Below are 18,344 nucleotides of genomic sequence, written 5' to 3'. Positions count from 1 at the left end.
GGTGCCTATGTGCACAATGACAACTGGCTGTTCACCCTCCCCCTTTAGAATGTTCTGCAGCCGATCTGAGACATCCCTGACCCGTGCACCTGGGAGGCAACATACCATTCGGGAGCCTCGTTTTCGACCACAGAACCGCCTATCTACTCCCCTTACAATCGAATCCCCTACGACTATTGCCCTTCCACTCTTTTTCCCACCCTTCTGAACAGCAGAGCCAGCCACAGTGCCATGGACCTGGCTACTGCTGCCTTCCCCTGGTGAGCCATCTCCCTCAACAGTATCCAAAACGGTATACTTGTTTTTGAGGGAGATGACCGCAGGGGACTCCTGCGCTGCCTTCCTGCTCTTTCTCTGCCTTTTGGTCACCCATTCCCTTTCTCCCTCAGCAATCCTAATCTGCGGTGTGACCAATTCACGAAACGTGCTATCCACGACCTCCTCAGCATCGCGCATGCTCCAAAGTGAGTCCATCCGCAGCTCGAGAGCCGTCATGCGGTCTAACAAGAGCTGCAGTTGGACACACTTCCTGCACGTGAAGGAGTCAGGGACATCAGCCATGTCCCTGAGCTCCCACATTGAGCAAGAGGAGCATGATACGGGTCTGAGATCTCCTGCCATTTTTAATCTTAAGCTTAACTTAGTTAAATGAAAAAGGAACGAAAAGTTTTTACCAATCACGATAAAACCAGAGAAACAGAAAAAGCCTTACCTTATAAACACCCCACCGAGTCCTTTTTTTTTGGTTAGAGGAGGAGGGCGGGTGGGAGACACTACAAGTGTGGTGGTAGATAAGGTAGATAAGTCCCCAGGGCCTGATGGGATCTACCCCAGAATACTGAGGGAGGCAAGGGAAGAAATTGCTGGGGCCTTGATAGAAATCTTTGCATCCTCATTGGCTACAGGTGAGGTCCCAGAGGACTGGAGAATAGCCAATGTTGTTCCTTTGTTTAAGAAGGTTAGCAAGGATAATCCAGGAAATTATAGGCCGGTGAGCCCGTCAGTGGTAGGGAAATTATTAGAGAGGATTCTTCGGGACAGGATTTACTCCCATTTGGAAGCAAATGGACTTATTAGCGAGAGGCAGCATGGTTTTGTGAAGGGCAGGTCGTGTCTCACTAATTTGATTTAGTTTTTTGAGGAAGTGACGAAGATGATTGATGAAGGAAGGGCAGTGGATGTTATCTATATGGACTTCAGTAAAGCCTTTGACAAGGTCCCTCATGGCAGACTGGTACAAAAGGTGAAGTCACATGGGATCAGAAGGGAGCTGGCAAGATGGATACAGAACTGGCTCGGTCATAGAAGACAGAGGGTAGCAGTGGAAGGGTGCTTTTCTGAATGGAGGGATGTGACTAGTTGTGTTCCGCAGGGATCAGTGCTGGGACTTTGCTCTTTGTGGTATATATAAATGATTTGGAGGAAAATGTAGCTGGTTTGATTAGTAAGTTTGCGGACGACACAAAGGTTGGTGGAGTTGCGGATAGTGATGAGGATTGTCAGAGGATACAGCTGGATATAGATCGGTTGGAGACTTGGGCAGAGAAATGGCAGATGGAGTTTAATCCGGACAAATGTGAGGTAATGCATTTTGGAAGGTCTAATGCAGGTGGGAAGTATACAGCAAATGGCAGAACCCTTAGGAGTATTGACAGGCAGAGAGATCTGGGCGTACAGGTCCACAGGTCACTGAAAGTGGCAACGCAGGTGGATAAGGTAGTCAAGAAGGCATACGGCATGCTTGCCTTCATCGGTCGGGGCATACAGTATAAAAATTGGCAAGTCATGCTGCAGCTGTACAGAACTTTAGTTAGGCCACACTTAGAATATTGCGTGCAATTCTGGTCGCCAAACTACCAGAAGGACGTGGAGGCTTTGGAGAGGGTACAGAAGAGGTTTACCAGGATGTTGCCTGGTCTGGAGGGCATTAGCTATGAGGAGAGGTTGGATAAACTCGGATTGTTTTCACTGGAACGACGGAGGTGGAGGGGCGACATGATAGAGGTTTACAAAGTTATAAGCGGCATGGACAGAGTGGATAGGGGATGTGCGAGGCAAGTTCTTTACACAGAGGGTGGTGAGTGCCTGGAACCTGTTGCCGGGGGAGGTGGTGGAAGCAGGTACCATAGAGAAGTTTAAGAGGCATCTTGACAAATACACGAATAGGATGGGAATAGAGGTATACGGACCCCGGAAGTGCAGAAGGTTTTAGTTCAGGCAGGCATCAAGATCGGCAAGGCTTGGAGGGCCGAATGGCCTGTTCCTGTGCTTTACTGTTCTTTGTTCTTTGACATCCAACAGTAACGTACAGGAGTCGGATTTAATCAGTATTCTTTGCCAATAAAACGTAGGCCACAAGGTGGCAGTACTGACAAAGCCAATTTTTATCTTGCATCAATATTCTCTGCCATTCCCCTTCCCAACAAAGATTATGGCCCTTTGGGTATGATGTTTCCACAACAATCTCCAGTACCTTGCCCAGCTGGCCATTAAATGAGGCATGAGCCTTGACAATCAGTGTCAACAGGTTGCTGAACCGCGGAGGGCATCATGGGCAAGTCCTGTCTGCGCTTTAACTGAGATTCTCACACTCACACGTTAACCAGCGACTTCTTGTTGGGTAGTGGTCAGGAGTGGAAACCCTGTGCAGATTATTCCTTCAGTAATTCAGGAGCACTGAGGCCAACAGAGATGCTGTTATCACTATCCTTGTTGAGGCTACTTTACTCAGCCGTGCTTTGTACGAATCAGACTCTCACTGGATAACCTCATTGAGCCTAAATTTGTACACTTTATAAAAGGAACTTTATTGGGTTTTTGTTTGGGAAATGAAGCCACTTTTATGACCTTTGGACATTCCAAAGTGCTTTATGGCCAATGAAGTACTTTTGAATTGCTATAATGTAGGAAACGCACAGCCAATTTGCACACAGCCAGGTCACATAACCAGAAATGTGGTCAATCAGTTCTTAGTGATTTTGATTTTGGCCAGAACACAGGGGGAGCTCCTCAGCTGTTCTTCAAAATATCGCCATGGGATCTCTAAGGTCCAAAACAGGACCTCGGTTTAATGTCCCTACCAAAAGATGGCGTCTCCGACAGTGCAGCGCTCCCTCAGCACTGCACTGGGAGTGTCAGCCTGGTGCGTATTTATTCCTCAACCAAAACCTAAAATAGATTATCTGGTCATTTCTTCCACGGCTGTTCACTGGAGCTTGGTGTGTGCAAATTAGTTGCTGTGTTTCCTACATTACAACACTGACTGCACTTCATAAGTACTTCATTGGCTGTAAAGTGCTTTGAGACATCTTGAGGCTGTGAAATAAAAAAGAGTAGGGGGAACAGATAGGGTAGATAAAGTGAAACTATTTCTGCTGGTTGGGGAATCTAGGACTAGGGGGGCAAGATGTAACAAGTGGTGTGCCACAGGGATCTGTGCTGGGCCCTCAACCTTTTACAAATTATATAAATGACTTGGATGAAGGGGCTGAAGGTATGTTGCTAAATTTGCTGATGACACAAAGGTAAGAAAGTAAGTTGTGAAGAGGACATAAGGAGGCTACAAAGGGATATAGATAGGTTAAGTGAGTGGGTAAAGATCTGGTAAATGGAATATAATGTGGAAAAATGTGAAATTATCCATTTTGGCAGGAAGAATAAAAAATAAGCATATTATCTAAATGGTGAGAGTTTGTAGAGCTCTGAGATGCAGAGAGATCTGGGTGTCCTTGGCAGCAGTTCAGAGAAGATTTACTAGTCTAATATCTGGAATGGCGGGTTGTCTTATGAGGAAAGGTTGGACAGGCTAGGCTTGTATCTGCTGGAGTTTAGAAAAGTAAAAGGCGACTTGATTGAAGCATATAAGATCCTGAGCTGTCTTGACAGGGTGGATGTAGCAAGGATATTTCCTCTTGTGGGAGTATCTAGAACTAGGGGGTCACTGTTTAAAAATAAGGGGTCGCCCATTTAAGACAGAGATGAGGAGAAAATTTTTCTCTCAGAGGATCGTGAGTCTTTGGAATTCTCTTCCTCAAAGACAGTGGAAGCAGAGTCTTTGAATATTTTTCAGGCAGCGGTAGATAGATTCTTGATAAGCAAAGGGGTGGAAGGTTATTGGGGGTAGGTGGGAATGTGGAGTCGAGGTTACAATCAGATCAGCCATGATTGTATTGAACAGCAGGGCAGGCTCGAGGGGCCAAGAGGCCTACTCCTGCTCCTAATTCGTATGTTCGTATAATCTAAGAATTAGAGCTAGACTTTCAGGAATGAAATTAGGAAACACCTACACACAAAGGTTGGTAGAAGTTTGGAACTCTCTGCCATAAATGGCAATTGATTCTAGATCAATTGTTAATTTTAAAATTGATAGACTTTTTAAATCAAAAGTATTAAGGGATATGGGGCAAAGGCAGGTATGTGGAGTTAGGTTGCAGATCTGCCAATATCTCACAGAAAGGTGCGGATCAAGTTCAAGGGGCTAAATGGCCTCCTCCTATTCCTATGTTCCTATAAAAGCTCTGTGTAAATGCTAGTTATTTGGACTAATAATGGTCAGGAGCAACACCCACGTGTGACTTTGTCTCTCCTCAGCTTGATGATCCTGAGGCTAACTGTAGCAGCAGCCCCAGATGTGGTTACTTAACTCAGAACGGTCTGTGGATCAACTCTGAGATCACTTTTGTAAGTCTGAGGAACTGTTTGTTGAAGAAAATAAAACCTGCAGGTCCTTTGTGTACGTGCACTTTGCTGTACTACAGTTTCCCAACCAGCAAAACTCTTCTCCACTCTTCTGCACAATGATGATGTCCTACGGGCATGATCTGAGGATAATATCTCAGTCAAAGAACGGCACCCCCAACAATGCAGCACTGCCTCAGTACTAAACTAGAGTTTCACAGAATATAATTTTTGGTGATTTACAACTAAGTCTATTGGAAATTATACTGTAAATACTAGAATTGACAGGATTATATGAGTTCAATAGGGGGCAGTTAGTGCTAGGACTGAAACATAGGGAAGCAGAATTTGAAAATTCTCCATAATGTAATTGTCACTGTTTTTTTTATTAGCAAAGGACAATTAAAACATTGTTTTGCTTCAATGAGGAAAATGATTTAAATAAAACATTTATTAAGAACTAAGACATACAAAGGCAAAATACTGGGGTTGCTGGAAATCTGAAATAAAAACAGAAATTGCTGGAAACAGTGAGCAAGTTAGTTAGCATGTGTGGAAAAAGAAACAAAGTGATCGATTAGTTTAGTTTAGAGATACAGCACTGAAACAGGCCCTTCGGCCCACCGAGTCTGTGCCGACCATCAACCACCCATTTATACTAATCCTACACTAATCCCATATTTCCCTACCACCTACCTATACTAGGGGCAATTTATAATGGCCAATTTACCTACCAACCTGCAAGTCTTTGGCATGTGGGAGGAAACCGGAGCACCCGGAGGAAACCCACGCAGACAAAGGGAGAACTTGCAAACTCCACACAGGCAGTACCCAGAATTGAACCCAGGCCGCTGGAGCTGTGAGTCTGCGGTGCTAACCACTGCGCTGCCCGATTGATGACCTCTCATTAGAGAGTCGTTTCAGGGATAACTCCCCTGCTGTTCTTTAAATTAGTGCCAATGGATCTTTTACATCCACCTGAGAGAGCAGACAGGGGCCTCATCCAAAAGATGGCACCTCTGACAGTGTTGCACTCCCTCAATGCTGAAGTATCAGCCTAGAAGTTTCAGGTGGAGGAGGAAGAAGTGACTCATATTCCTCACCGTCTCCTTTAAGGAAAGATGGAAAGAAAACTTGGGAGAAGGCTAAAAAAACTTTGACCAGTCTCTTTAAATAATTGCAATGATGTAATGGCCAAACGCAATGACATCATCGAAAGCAGCAACTTCCGGTCTGTACGTCAACCGAACTTGAGACGCCGCACTCTGATTGACAGGCTGAGAAGACCCAATTGAAACCGGCAGAAGTGAGCACCGTCCAATCGAAGGGCAGCGCACGTGGGACTCGCCGTGCAGGTTAGGTTGAGCCGGCGGCCTGACAACGGGAGGAGCGGCGCGGAGCCGAGCGGCCAAGTCCGGCGGCAGAAAGCGGTAGCGCTTGGGAACCGGGACAACAGGAGGAACGACGATACCGACACTGTAAGAGGACCCTGGGGGAAGAGAGAGAGGGGGATTCTGAGGCAAATCAAACAAACCGGGCTTCTCCTCAGCGGCGGCGGTGAGGAACGTGTTTTCTCCAACTGATTTCGAAGGCAGGTTCGAACCAGCCAACCAAGCGGTCGCTTGCGAGCGGGCTCCGCCCCGAACCTCCTGGCAACCGTCGCTGTGGCAACGTCGCGCGGTCCCTGTCCCGCGCCTCCTAGCAACCGTCGCTGTAGTAACGGCGCGCGGACCGTGTTTAGATAGCTGTGTACACCCGGAATCCGGCCATTCGGCCCCTCCCGCCTGTGTTGGCCCTTTGAACTGCACAATTAGTTCCATTCTCCCAACTCTTTGCTTACATCCCTGCAAATTTTTCCTATTTAAGTATTTATCCAGTTCCCTTTTTGAATGTTACTTTTGAAACTGCTTCCACCAATGCGTTCATCGAGTCATAGAGTTATACAACACGGAAACAGGTCCTTCGGCCCATCGTGTCTGTTCCGGCCATCAAGCACCTAACTATTCTAATCCCATTTAGAACCTGTTGAGTTTGGGAAAAAAAATTCTCATCTTCAGTTTTTTATTATTGCCAGTTATTTTCAATGTGACCCATGGCTACTGATCAGTCTGTTACTGGAACAGTTTCTTTGTTCTTATTTACTCTATATCTGGTTGCTTGGCATCTTTCCATCGAAAGATGATGGACACACAGCAAACAATTCATTTAGGTGGGGTGTCTTCTCTTGGTGCACCTTTGCTGATGGCTTTGAAGGCTAATCCTCGACAGGCAGGTTCTGCCATAAGTGCTGCATGTGAAGTTGTCTAGTGACGCTATGAGTTGTTGTTTTCGGCGTTCATAATTTTGAACACATCTATTATACCTGCCCTCTCCTTCTCTGTTTTAAGGAGAACAATCTCCGTTTCTCCAGTCTCTCCATAGAATTGAATTCAATCATCTTTGGTATCATTGTGATAAACCTCCCCTGCACCCTCTCCAACACCTTGATGCCTTTCTAAAGTGTGGTCAGAATTGGTGGACACAGTACTCCACCTGAGGTCTAGACAGTGATTTATAAAGATTTAGTGTAATTTGCTTGCTTTTCTACTTTATTCCTCTATTTATCAAACCAAAGATCCCTTCTGTTTTTTTAGCAGCTTTATTTTGTCCTGCCACATTCGGGATGTGTGTGTGAACCCCCAGGCGTGTCTGTTCCGGCACCCCATTTAAAATTGTGCCATTTCGTTTCATAGAATTACAAAAGGAGACCATTCAGCCTGTTGTGCCCATACTGGCTCTGTATAAGGGCAACTCAGCAAGTCTCACTCCCTTTCCCTTCCCTTTCCCTGTAGCCCTGCATTTTTTTCTCTGCAGGTGCTTATCCAATTCTCTTTTGAAAGCCACAATTAAATCTACCTCCACTACTCTCTCAGGCAGTTCATTCCACATCCTTTTACATTACGACTTGTTATTTTTCCTTTCAAAATACATCATTGCATACTTCTCACTTCTCTATGCTAAATTTCATTTGTACATTGGGTTATATTCATTTCCTTGGTTTAATATTTTTAGATTAATGTTTCTGTTCAAATTGGTCTGCTAGCTCATGAATTATCTTGATCCCATATTGAGGTCTGTTGCAGAGTGATAGTTGTGGTTTTGTTGATGAACTGAGCCCCTCTTTTTGCGGTTGGAGAGTAAAATTCCCTAGGATGTGATTGTTATGTATTAATACTCTGAGATTCCAAATCTATTCCTGTGCTCTACTGTATTACCTGGTTCATTTTATTACTCATGGCTACATGGCTTTGTACTCCACTAGTGGAGTCCATCTTTATATTGTATTAAGACCATTTGCAGGACAAAGCCTTGCTTGAGAAGTCTGCCCAGACTGCTTGTGTTTCTCCTCTTTTATTTATATTTTGTCTCCTTTTCCCTAATGAATAAAACTACAAAATAATGTCCCTTTTGTCATTTGTTTTACTCTCTTCATTTTGAGCTGGAGGCATTGTTATGGCGATGTGCAAGACCAGAATTTTGGAGATGCTTAATTATCTGCCAATTTACATTATTGATGGAGCTGGGGAGGGTGCACTGATGAATCCTTCCTATTGTGGCAGATAATGTAGCTGCTTCTCCATATGCACCCCTGCAAAATCTCATTCATTTAAATAAGATTTAATCTGGCACTTTAAAAATAACACAGTATATATGAGTTTGCATCTAGTATCGTACAGCATGGAAGGAGGCTATTTGCCTCTTTGAAAGGGCTATCCAACTAGGCCCACTCCCCTGCTCTGTTTCCATAACCTTGTGTTTTTTTCCCCCCCTTGAAGTAATTAAACAGTAACTTTTGAAAGGGAATTGGATAATCAGCTCCCACCACCCTGTCATCACCAAGACTGCCTGTTTCCACCTCTAACATTGCTCAACTTCGCCCCTGCCTCAGCTGATCTCCTGAAACCCTCATTCATGCCTTTGTTACCTCTAGACGTGACTATTCCAATGCACTCCTATCTCGTCTCCCACATTCTACTCTCCATAAACTTGAGGTCATCAAAAACTATGCTGCCCCATGTCCGAACGCGCACCAAGTTCTGTTCACCATCACCTTTGTTCTCGCTAACCTTCGTTGGCTCCCGGTCAAGCAACATCTTGATTTTAAAATTTTCATTCTTGTTTTCAGATTCGTCCATGGCCTCGTCCCTCCCTATCTCTGTAATCTCCTCCAGCCCCACAACCCGCTGTGATCTCTGCACTCCTCCAAATCTGACCTCTTGTACATCCCCGATTTTAATCGCTTCCACATTGCCGAATGCGCCTCCAGTTGCCTAGGCCCCAAGCTCTGGAATACCTTCCCTACTCCTCGCTGTTTCTCCACCTCTCTTTCTTCCTTTAAGATACTCCTTAAAACCTACCTCTTTGACCAAGCTTTTGGTCATCTGAGCTAATCTCCATATTTGGCTTGGTGTCATATTTTGTTTTACAATGCTTCTGTGAAGCACCTTGGGGCATTTTATTACGTTAAAAGTGCTGTATAAATATAAGTTGTTATTGCCAAGTAGTGCATTCCAGATTGTAACAACTCGCTGTGATTTTTTAAAATCTCCTCCTAGCTCTGGTTCTTTTGCCAATTACCATAAATCTGTGTCCTCTAGTTATTGTCCCTCCTGCCACTGGAAACAGTTTCTCCCTATGATCAAAGCCCTTCATAATTTTGACTTCTATTAAATCTCCCCTTTAACCTTTCTGGCTCCAAGGAGAGCAATCCCATCTTCTTTAGTCTGTTCACGTAACTGAAGTCGCTCATTCCCTGGTACCATTTTGGTAAATCTCTGCACCATCTGCAAGGCCTTGATGTACATGTGTGCGTGCAAATACACAGTCAACAGAAAACATGTATGTTCTTTTTGACTCTGTTTGTCATTAGTGCCATTATTTGTGTTGACATTCCATGCACTTTAAATCAGTTGCTACAAATTAGAAAAGGTTATTTGAAACATAGAAACATAGAAAATAGGAGCAGGAGTAGGCTATTCGGCCCTTCGAGCCTGCTCTGCCATTTATTATGATCATGGCTGATCATCCAACCTAATAGCCTGTGCCCACTTTTGCCCCATACCCTTTGATCCCTTTCGACCCAAGAGCTATATCTAACTCCTTGAAAACATACAATGTTTTGGCCTCAACTGCTTTCTGTGGTAGCGATTTCCACAGGCTCACCACTCTGTGCGAAAATATTTCTCCTCATCTCAGTCCTGAAATGTTTACCCCGTATCCTTAGACTATGACCCCTGGTTCTGGACTCTCCCACCATTAGGAACATCCTTCCTGCATTTACCCTGTCAAGTCCTGCTAGAAATCTATAGGTTTCTGTGAGATCCCCCCTCACTCTTCTGAACTCCAATGAATATAATCCTAACCGACTCAATATCTCCTCATAGGTCAGTCCCACCACCCTAGGAATCAGTCTGGTAAACCTTCGCTGCACTCCCTCTATAGCAAGAACATCCTTCCTCAGGTAAGGAGACCAAAACTGCACACAGTATTCCAGGTGTGGCCTCACCAAGGCCCTGTATAATTGCAGGAAGACATCCCTGCTCCTGTACTCGAATCCTCTCTCTATGAAGGCCAACATACCATTTGCCTTTTTTACCGCCTGTTGCACCTGCATTCTTACCTTCAGCGACTGGTGTACGAGAACACCCAGGTCTCGCTGCATATTCCCCTCTCTCAGTTTATAGCCGTTCAGATAATCTGCCTTCTTGTTTTTGCTACCAAAGTGGATAACCTCACATTTATCCACATTATACTACATCTGCCATGCATTAGCCCACTCACTCAACTTGTCCAAATCACCCTGAAGCCTCTCTGCATCTTCCTCACAACTCACCCTCCCATCCAGCTTTGTGTCATGCACAACTTTGGAGATATTACATTTGGGTCCCTCGTCTAAATCATTAATGTATATTGTGAATAGCTGTGGTCCTAGCACCAATCCGTGTGGTACCCCACTAGTCACTGCCTGGCATTCGGAAAAGACCCATTTATCCCTACTCTTTGTCTCCTGTCCGCAAACCAATTTTCTATCCATCGCAATACACTACCCCCAATCCCATGCGCTTTAATTTTACATGCTAATCTCTTATGTGGGACTTTGTCAAAAGCCCTCTGAAAGTCCAAATAAACCACATCCACTGGCTCTCCCTCATCAACTCTACTAGTTACATGCTTGAAGAATTCTAGTAGATTTGTCAAGCATGATTTCCCTTTCGTAAATCCATGCTGACTCTGCCCAATTTTACCACTGTTCTCTAAGTACTCTGCTATAAAATCTTTTATAATGCACTCTAGAATTTTTCCCACTACCAACGTCAGGCTGGCTGGTCTATAATTCCCTGCTTTCTCCCAACCTCCCTTTTTTAATAGTGGGGTTACACTAGCTACCCTCCAATCTGTAGGAACTGTTCCAGAGTCTATAGAAACTTGGAAGATGACCACCAATGCATCCACTATTTTTAGGGCCACTTCCTTAGGTACTCTGGAATGCCTACCATCGGGCCCTACAGGAGCTTGGGGATTTATCGCCCTTCAATCCCATCAATTTCCCTAACCATTTCTCTACTAATACTGATTTCTTTTAGTTCCTCTCTCTCACTAAGCCCTGTGTTCCCCAACATTTCTAGTATGATATTTGTGTCCTCCTTTATGAAGGCAGAACCAAAGTATGCATTTAGTTGGTCAGCCATTTCTTTATTCCCCATAATAAATTCCCCCGTTTCTGACTGTAAGGGACCTACATTTGTCTTCACCAATCTTTTTCTCTTCACATACCTATAGAAACTTTTACAGTCAGTTTTTATGTTCCCCGCAAGCTTGCTCACGTACTCTATTTTCCCCTTCTTAATCAATCCCTTGGTCCTCCTTTGCTGAATTCTAAACTGCTCCCAATCCTCAGGTCTGTTGTTTTTCCAGGCAAATTTATATGCCTCTTGCTTGGATCTAATGCTACCTCTAATTTCCCTTGTAAGCCATGGTTTGGTGACCTTTCCCATTTTACTTTTGCGCCAGACAGGGATATACAATTGTTGCAGTTCATCTATGCGCTCTTTAAATGTTTGCCATTGCCTATCCACCGTCATCCCTTTAAGTAACGTTTCCCAATTCGTCATAGCCAACTCGCGCCTCATACCTTGGTAGTTTCCTTTACTAAGATTCAGGACCCTTGTCTCAGAATCAACTGCGTCACTCTCCATCTTGATTTGTGTCACTTGGATTTTATTCAAACTTGCTGCAAAGTAATTAGGAAGTCTTATTAACTATTTCTGGCCTTACAATTTATTTTTTTCCGCTGAGTATTTGCTTTAGATGTAATTCGAATTGCAAATTGTATTTTGCCACTGTTGGAATGGAAGGGAGGGGTAAAATAATGCCTGCATATTGGAACTGCGTTTCTGCTATACTTCTGAATGGTTGCCCTATCTGGACTGTTTCATTGAGTTTATATTTAAGTCCTTTTCATTAGTGGCATTAGCTTCATTCTTTGAGCAATTAACTCAGCAATATGCTTTAATAATTGGAGACTGAGTACTCGCCCTGTCAAGTTCATTGGTGAGATTTATTTTGCCACTTGTCTGAGTGGCTCTGTTTTTCCTTTTAGTCAGTGAGGTCAGGAGCCAAGTCTACTGTTTTGGTTTTTGTAGTTGGCATGGTCTTGGTTTTGCACCCAGGGCTTACCTTATTGTTACTAATATGCTACCTGAGAAAAAAAATACATCAGGTAATTCATTTTACAGCTGTGCCAGCTGATGGAGACTTTTGATCCAGCATTTCAAGTTACTGCACAATCGGTGACAAACCTGTAACTACTAGCTCTTCTCCCGTCCCCATTACATAGTGTCAAACTGGCCATTTGGCCCGTCATATCTGTGTCAATTACTTTTTGGAACAAATACTTGGTCTACTCTCTCGCCGTAGCCATGTATCTTCCTCTGCATCAAATATTTATGCAAATTTCCCTTGAAAGATGCAATAGTCACTGCTTTCACTATTCCCTGTGGCAAAGCTTTCCTTGCTCCAACAATGCTCTGCAGCAAGAATTATCTACTAACCTTGCTCATCACTCTTTGTGACAATTTTAAATTGTTGACCCCTCATCATCCATTCCTCAACCAAAGGAAATAGTGTTTCTCAATTCACTATCATACCTATTGTAATTTTAAAGGCCTTTTTTATTAAATTCTTTTGGCCTTCTCTTCTTTACTGGAAACAGTCTTTATCTAAGTTTGGAAAGATAACGTCTATAGTTGTGCTGCTGGGAATTTCCCTTATTTAAGTAGAAAGGGTATAAAAATCTCTCATGCATGCCATTATGCTTTACTAGTGAAAGCACTGTGTTTGTTTTATCAAAGTGATTCCTGACAACGCAGTGGCCTGCTGACGTCATCAGAGTGCACCAGGTTGTACACATGCGTAGCTACATCTTGCCAGAACTAAGTGGCGCGTGCGCGGGATGACAGCATCGCACAGCGGCAACGCCATCGCATATCCGCACCTGCTCCATCTTCACGCATGCGCGCTGAAGCATCGTCGGGTATCCAGCCCCCACTCGGCTGGAACAAACAGCTGAATGGGAGAGTTTGAGGCTGGAGATCTGCCCCCTTGGCAACTTGCGCCAGGCCTCGATGCTTCCTCCCCTCAGCCGCTCGCTCCAGACCTCGCTGCACTCCCCCACTCCCCCAGCCGATTGTTCCTCGCTTCATGCCACCCCGCTGTCCTGCCGCTCACTCTCCTGCTTCCCACCCCCCCCCCGGCCCCTCTTTTCCACCAACACCCCCCCACCCCCCAACCTCCAGCTGCTAGCTCTAGGCCGCACTGCTTCCCTCTTCTCAGCCACTCGCTCCTATGTCACCCCTTGCAGCCCACCTTGCTTCTTCAGGCGGTGGATGGAGACTGATCGAATGTGGGAGCAAGTGGCCGAGAGGAGGGAAGCAGCGCGACCCAGAGCAAGCGGCTGGGGGGAGGGTGGTGGGAAGCGTCCGACCGACCAGTGAGTGGGGAACAATCGGCCAGGGAAGTGGGGGGAGCAGCGAGGTCTAGAGTGAGCAGCTGAGGGGGGATGGGGGGGGATGTGGCCGGTAAGGATGGGGAGAAGGTAAGGATGGGGGGAAAGCAAGTTGCGGAGGGGGGAGAGAGGCCATTGAGGCGTGAAATCAGTCCTGGTCAGTCATGTAAAAGAATTACGACAACGAATTGGCAGCACATTTTATGCTCTGCCCGATTTTCGAATGGGGTGACAATTCACTATCTTCCAATGGAAATTCAATCATAAAATTCCTTTTGTATTTAATAGGATTACTGGAATATTAAATGGATCTGAGGATTACGGTTAGTATCCAAGAACTACATAGAACCATATTACTGGGCTTCCATCCAACTTAATGTAAGGTTAGTTTGCTAGAACGATCTGGCCATAAACATTCTGGTGATAAATTGAGCAATGCCATGTTTAATCCTGGCAGCTGCCTGAATGTCGCAGACACTGACGTTCCAGTTGAAGAGCCTGCATTTGTACATGTACAAGTACTGCGCCACCTAGTGGTTGCATTGTCAGCAAACGTCGCCTTGTTTTATTCATCCTTCTGTCGGAGTGCTTGAAATTTTAAAGGTCAAAAGTAATCTGGTTTGGGCTGTTTCCAGTTTGGTTGAGTTGATAGTTGTCAGTTCAAGGCTCAGTCCATGACCTGAGCACATAATCTAGTTTGATGCCCCAGTGTTCAGTGCTGCATTGCTGGAGGTGCTGTCTGTTACCTTGGGGATAGAACCATAGAGTATGTATGGCACAGAAGGAGGCCATTCAGCTCATCGTGTCCATGCTGGCCGAAAAAACTAGCCACCCCATCTAATCCCACCTTCCAGCACCTGGTGCTTAGTCAATGTATGGAGCCGAGTCCAAATAGCTGGAGATTGAAGGCCTTTTTTGCATTGGTAGCAGTGGGGATTTTGTACCAGAAGTTTGCAAAGTCTGGGTCTTGCGTGGCCAGAAATAGCCAAAAAGTAACTTTGATGGATTTGATAAATTTTTCTGCTTGCAAGATTTTCTCAGCAGGGTTTCCCCAGGGGCCAGATTTAATGAATTTGACAAGCGTTCATGGGGGCGTGTGGGGGGAGTGAGGGGGTCGGTGTTGGTGTCAGACATAACTCAGTGGTAATTCAGTTGCTTCTGAGTGAGAAGGTTGTGGGTGCAAGTCCTACTTCAAGGACTTGAGCACATAATCCAGACTGACACTTCAGTGAAGTACCAAGGAGTGCTGCACTGTTGGAGCTGCCATCTTTGAGATGAATGTGAATGTAAAAGATCCCGTGGCACTATTTTGAAGAAAAGCAGAGTAGTTCTTCCCTGGTGTCCTAGCCAATATTTATCCCTCAAATAACATCACTAAAACAGGCAATCTGGTCATTATCTCATTGCTATTTGTTGGAGCTTGCTGTGCAAATTTGGGGGTTGCAATGTTTCCTGAAACAATGGTGACTCTTCAAATATTTTGTTGGGACATCCTGAGGTCAGAAAGGTGCTATATAAATGCTACTTTTATTTCTTTCTTCCGCTGGCTTGGGGAACCAGCTGCACACACAAGCCATTGATACCAATTTAAACATACAAATAAACTGGAAAGGAGGACAAGACTAGCCCGATCCCACTTGCTCACACTATTAAACCTCCCTGACCACTACTTCTCAGCCATGCATTCTCCTGGGAAAAGCAATGCGAAAGGCATAGTGGTGAAGGGCGGGGAAATGTGAAGTTGAAGAAGAAAAGATACAACTGAGTCTATTCAAAACTCTTTTCTAAGCTACAAAGATCAGTGATCTCTCCATCGTTTCAATCCCTGCCACATTCCACCTGACAAATTCCACTTGCTGTCGTTTTTCAGGCCGACATTATATTTCAGGGTTCTGCTGGTGCTTATAAAATGCCTCTCCTGTGGCTAATGGTCAACTTGGAGACACAAATTGTTGCTTTGCCTCTTGCTGCCAACCAGCCATTTGCACTTTTTGAATCAGTATAGATTCCACGCTCCCCTCCCGACCCACTTTCACATGATTTGATCTTGTCAAGTTCTTTTGTGTATATTAAGCAGCAGCAATATTATTGCAAAATCCAGTTTGCAGATTTTATTCCTGCCTAAAGGCTACTGTTAGGACCAGGTGAGAAAGGTGTCTCGGGGTCCCTTTCAGCCTTCACTTGGTCTTACTGTAACAGTGTTTTATTTTTTAACCACGTTTTGAGTTCCCCCTTGGTGAATCCTTGTTCACCGCTTTCCAATTATAAGGCAAGAAATGAGCACAAACAGGCTTTCTCAGGTTTAAAGAAGAAAAGTGAAATTTTTTAAACTCTATTTAGTTAACGCCTACGGATACACGACGTGCCCACGCTAGCATGCACATACGATACGCAAATAGGGACAGAAAAGAGCAGACGAGAAATAGAGTGAAAAAGTTTGAGGCGATCTCTGAAGGGGGTTTATTACTGTGCTTGGAGCTCGCTGTAGAGTCCTTGTTTGTAGGTGGATCTTGCTTCTCGTTGGGGCCCAGTATTATTCTTAAAGCTTGTTCACTGTAGGAGACTTTTGTCTCTTGGGGTTTATGTGTCTTCAATGGGTCTTGGAGTTCCGTGAGAAAGTGATGGAAGCAGACAGGAGAGGCTGCGGCGAGCCAGCCAGGAGAGGTCATTGCAGTCCAGAAGCAAACAGCTTTCTGCCAGTTCAAAATACTGTGGCAAGTTCAAATTCAAAAAAACTCAGGTGGTCCGGTAGGTTATTCATGTGACTAGCAGGCATGACCATGTCAGTTTGTGTATTCGGCCATCTTAGCAGTCAACCTGGAATGCGAGCTCCCCCACCTTCAGCATCTGGTAATCAAAAAATCAAAAGTCCATTATGTATTGAATGTGGCAGGGAATGGTCTTTTGTCCCTTTTAAGCACCGTCTGTAAAGATGCAAATGTCTTTCCAGTCGAGGGTCTTTTTTTTTAAAAAAAGCAAGTTCTTTCTTTACTCCAGTAACAGTTAACTTCGCCACATGAACGTCAATTTTAATGTGCCTCATTCTTGGCAGGTGGGGGCCTGCATGACACTACAAACAGGAGTTGCCCTCAAGGTTTAAAGGTTATCTTGGTATCTTGTAGCAATAGCAGATTTTATTGCTTGTTTTGCATTCTCTTGTATCTGGCTGGTTGTGTCCTCCTGTCTGATTTGAAAGAATTAATAAATCATAAGGTTTTAATGATGGCAGCGCCTGCCCTTTTGACTTGTCTGTGTCTGGGTAAATTGAGGAAATTTTGAAGGGACATTGTCTTCCTGGCGAAAGTGTTTGACAAATTATTTTCTTTTGTGGCAGGAGCTAAACTGTTAACTAACTTTTATCACAGTGCTTATGTTGAAAATTTGAAGTTATATGATGGTTGGGGTGGGGGGGGTGGGGTGGTGGCGGTACGAGTGGCAGGGTGTAAGGGGTGCTGTGGGGAAACAAAGGTGCATCACAGCAGAGTCCCATGCTGCATTTAATTGATATCTAAATGTGTGCATTTTCCAGTCGAATTTGATAGCAGGTTGTAGCAGCCCTGTTGCCATCTCAGCTAAGATCTGTTAGCTTGAAGTACAAAGCAAGGTATTGAACTTTCCTGTTAAGAACTTCTAAATCTGTAAGTAGGGTGAACTGAGTTTGCTTCACAACTGGCTGATCTTAACGGGGGTTGGCAGTAGGATTGGATTTGGTGTCCTAGGGCCAGTGAAAGGATAATTCAGTTAAGAATCCTGCCTCCATTCACAATACAATAGGTCTCATTAAAATCAAGGTTTGCTGTCCAATTTGATCTCCTCAGACCCCTCCATAGCCTTTCAAGGATCACGTATTTAAGTATAACAGGAGGGAGGCATTTCTGAGGCATTGGGACCTGATCTGGGGCAGGTGGGACCTGTACAAGGTGGACGTGTTGCACCTCAGCAGCTTCACTGGGACTAACATCCTAGCAGGGAGATTTGCTAGTGCTTTTGGGGAGGGTTTAAACTAGATTGGCAGGGGTTTGGGAACCTGAGAGGGAGCTCAGATTGGAAGGAAGCAAAACTGCTAACAGGAAGTAGAAAAGTAGGAAGCAAAATTAGAAGGCAGACGCAATGAATTCAAACATCAAATGGGATCAGATTGCAGAATAATGTTAAGACAAAGTTAAGGGCACTCTATCTGAATGCACGCAGTATTCGCAACAAGGTAGATGATTTGAAAGCACAAATAGAGGTAAATGAGTATGATTCAATTGCCATTGTGGAGACACGGTTACTGGGAACTGAATATTCAGGGATATTCGTAATTTAGGAAGGATGGGCAAAAAGGAAAAGGAGGTGGAGTAGCGCTGTTAATAAGGGACAAGTTCAGTACATTAGTGAGAGAGGATATTGGATTGAAGGAACAAGATGTAGAATCGGTTTGGGTGGAGCTAAGAAACAGCAAGGGGCAGCAATATTGGTGGGAGTTGTTTTGTAGACCACCAAACTGTAGTGGTAATATTGGGCACGGTATAAATCAGGAAGTTAGAGCTGCATGTAGCATGGGCAACAGAGTAATAATGGGTGACATCAATTTACATATAGACTGTGTAAACCTAATTGGCACTAATGCTGTGGAGGATGA

The 18,344-nt window shown here is 44.6% G+C and overlaps 1 protein-coding gene across 5 annotated transcripts in view; it reads left to right on the top strand.

The window, feature by feature from the left end:
* Positions 1-6,006: 6,006 nt before the first annotated feature.
* The window catches only part of pak1 (p21 protein (Cdc42/Rac)-activated kinase 1), a 205,058-nt gene continuing 192,720 nt past the window's right edge, over positions 6,007-18,344 (top strand). The window contains exons 1-2 of one of the 5 annotated variants that reach the window (XM_068033117.1): positions 6,007-6,155; positions 10,101-10,177. The gene's annotated coding sequence lies outside the window, so the exon portion shown is untranslated. Of the gene's footprint in view, positions 6,269-10,100; positions 10,178-14,008; positions 14,044-18,344 lie in introns of those variants that run through there. The other 4 variants (XM_068033116.1, XM_068033119.1, XM_068033120.1 and 1 more) reach the window with 4 other exon arrangements.

Source organism: Heterodontus francisci, chromosome 6, assembly GCF_036365525.1.
Source record: "Heterodontus francisci isolate sHetFra1 chromosome 6, sHetFra1.hap1, whole genome shotgun sequence".
Lineage (NCBI taxonomy): Eukaryota > Metazoa > Chordata > Chondrichthyes > Heterodontiformes > Heterodontidae > Heterodontus > Heterodontus francisci.
The sequence above is the reverse complement of the archived record's forward strand: the minus strand, read 5'-3'. Positions and strand labels throughout refer to the sequence as shown.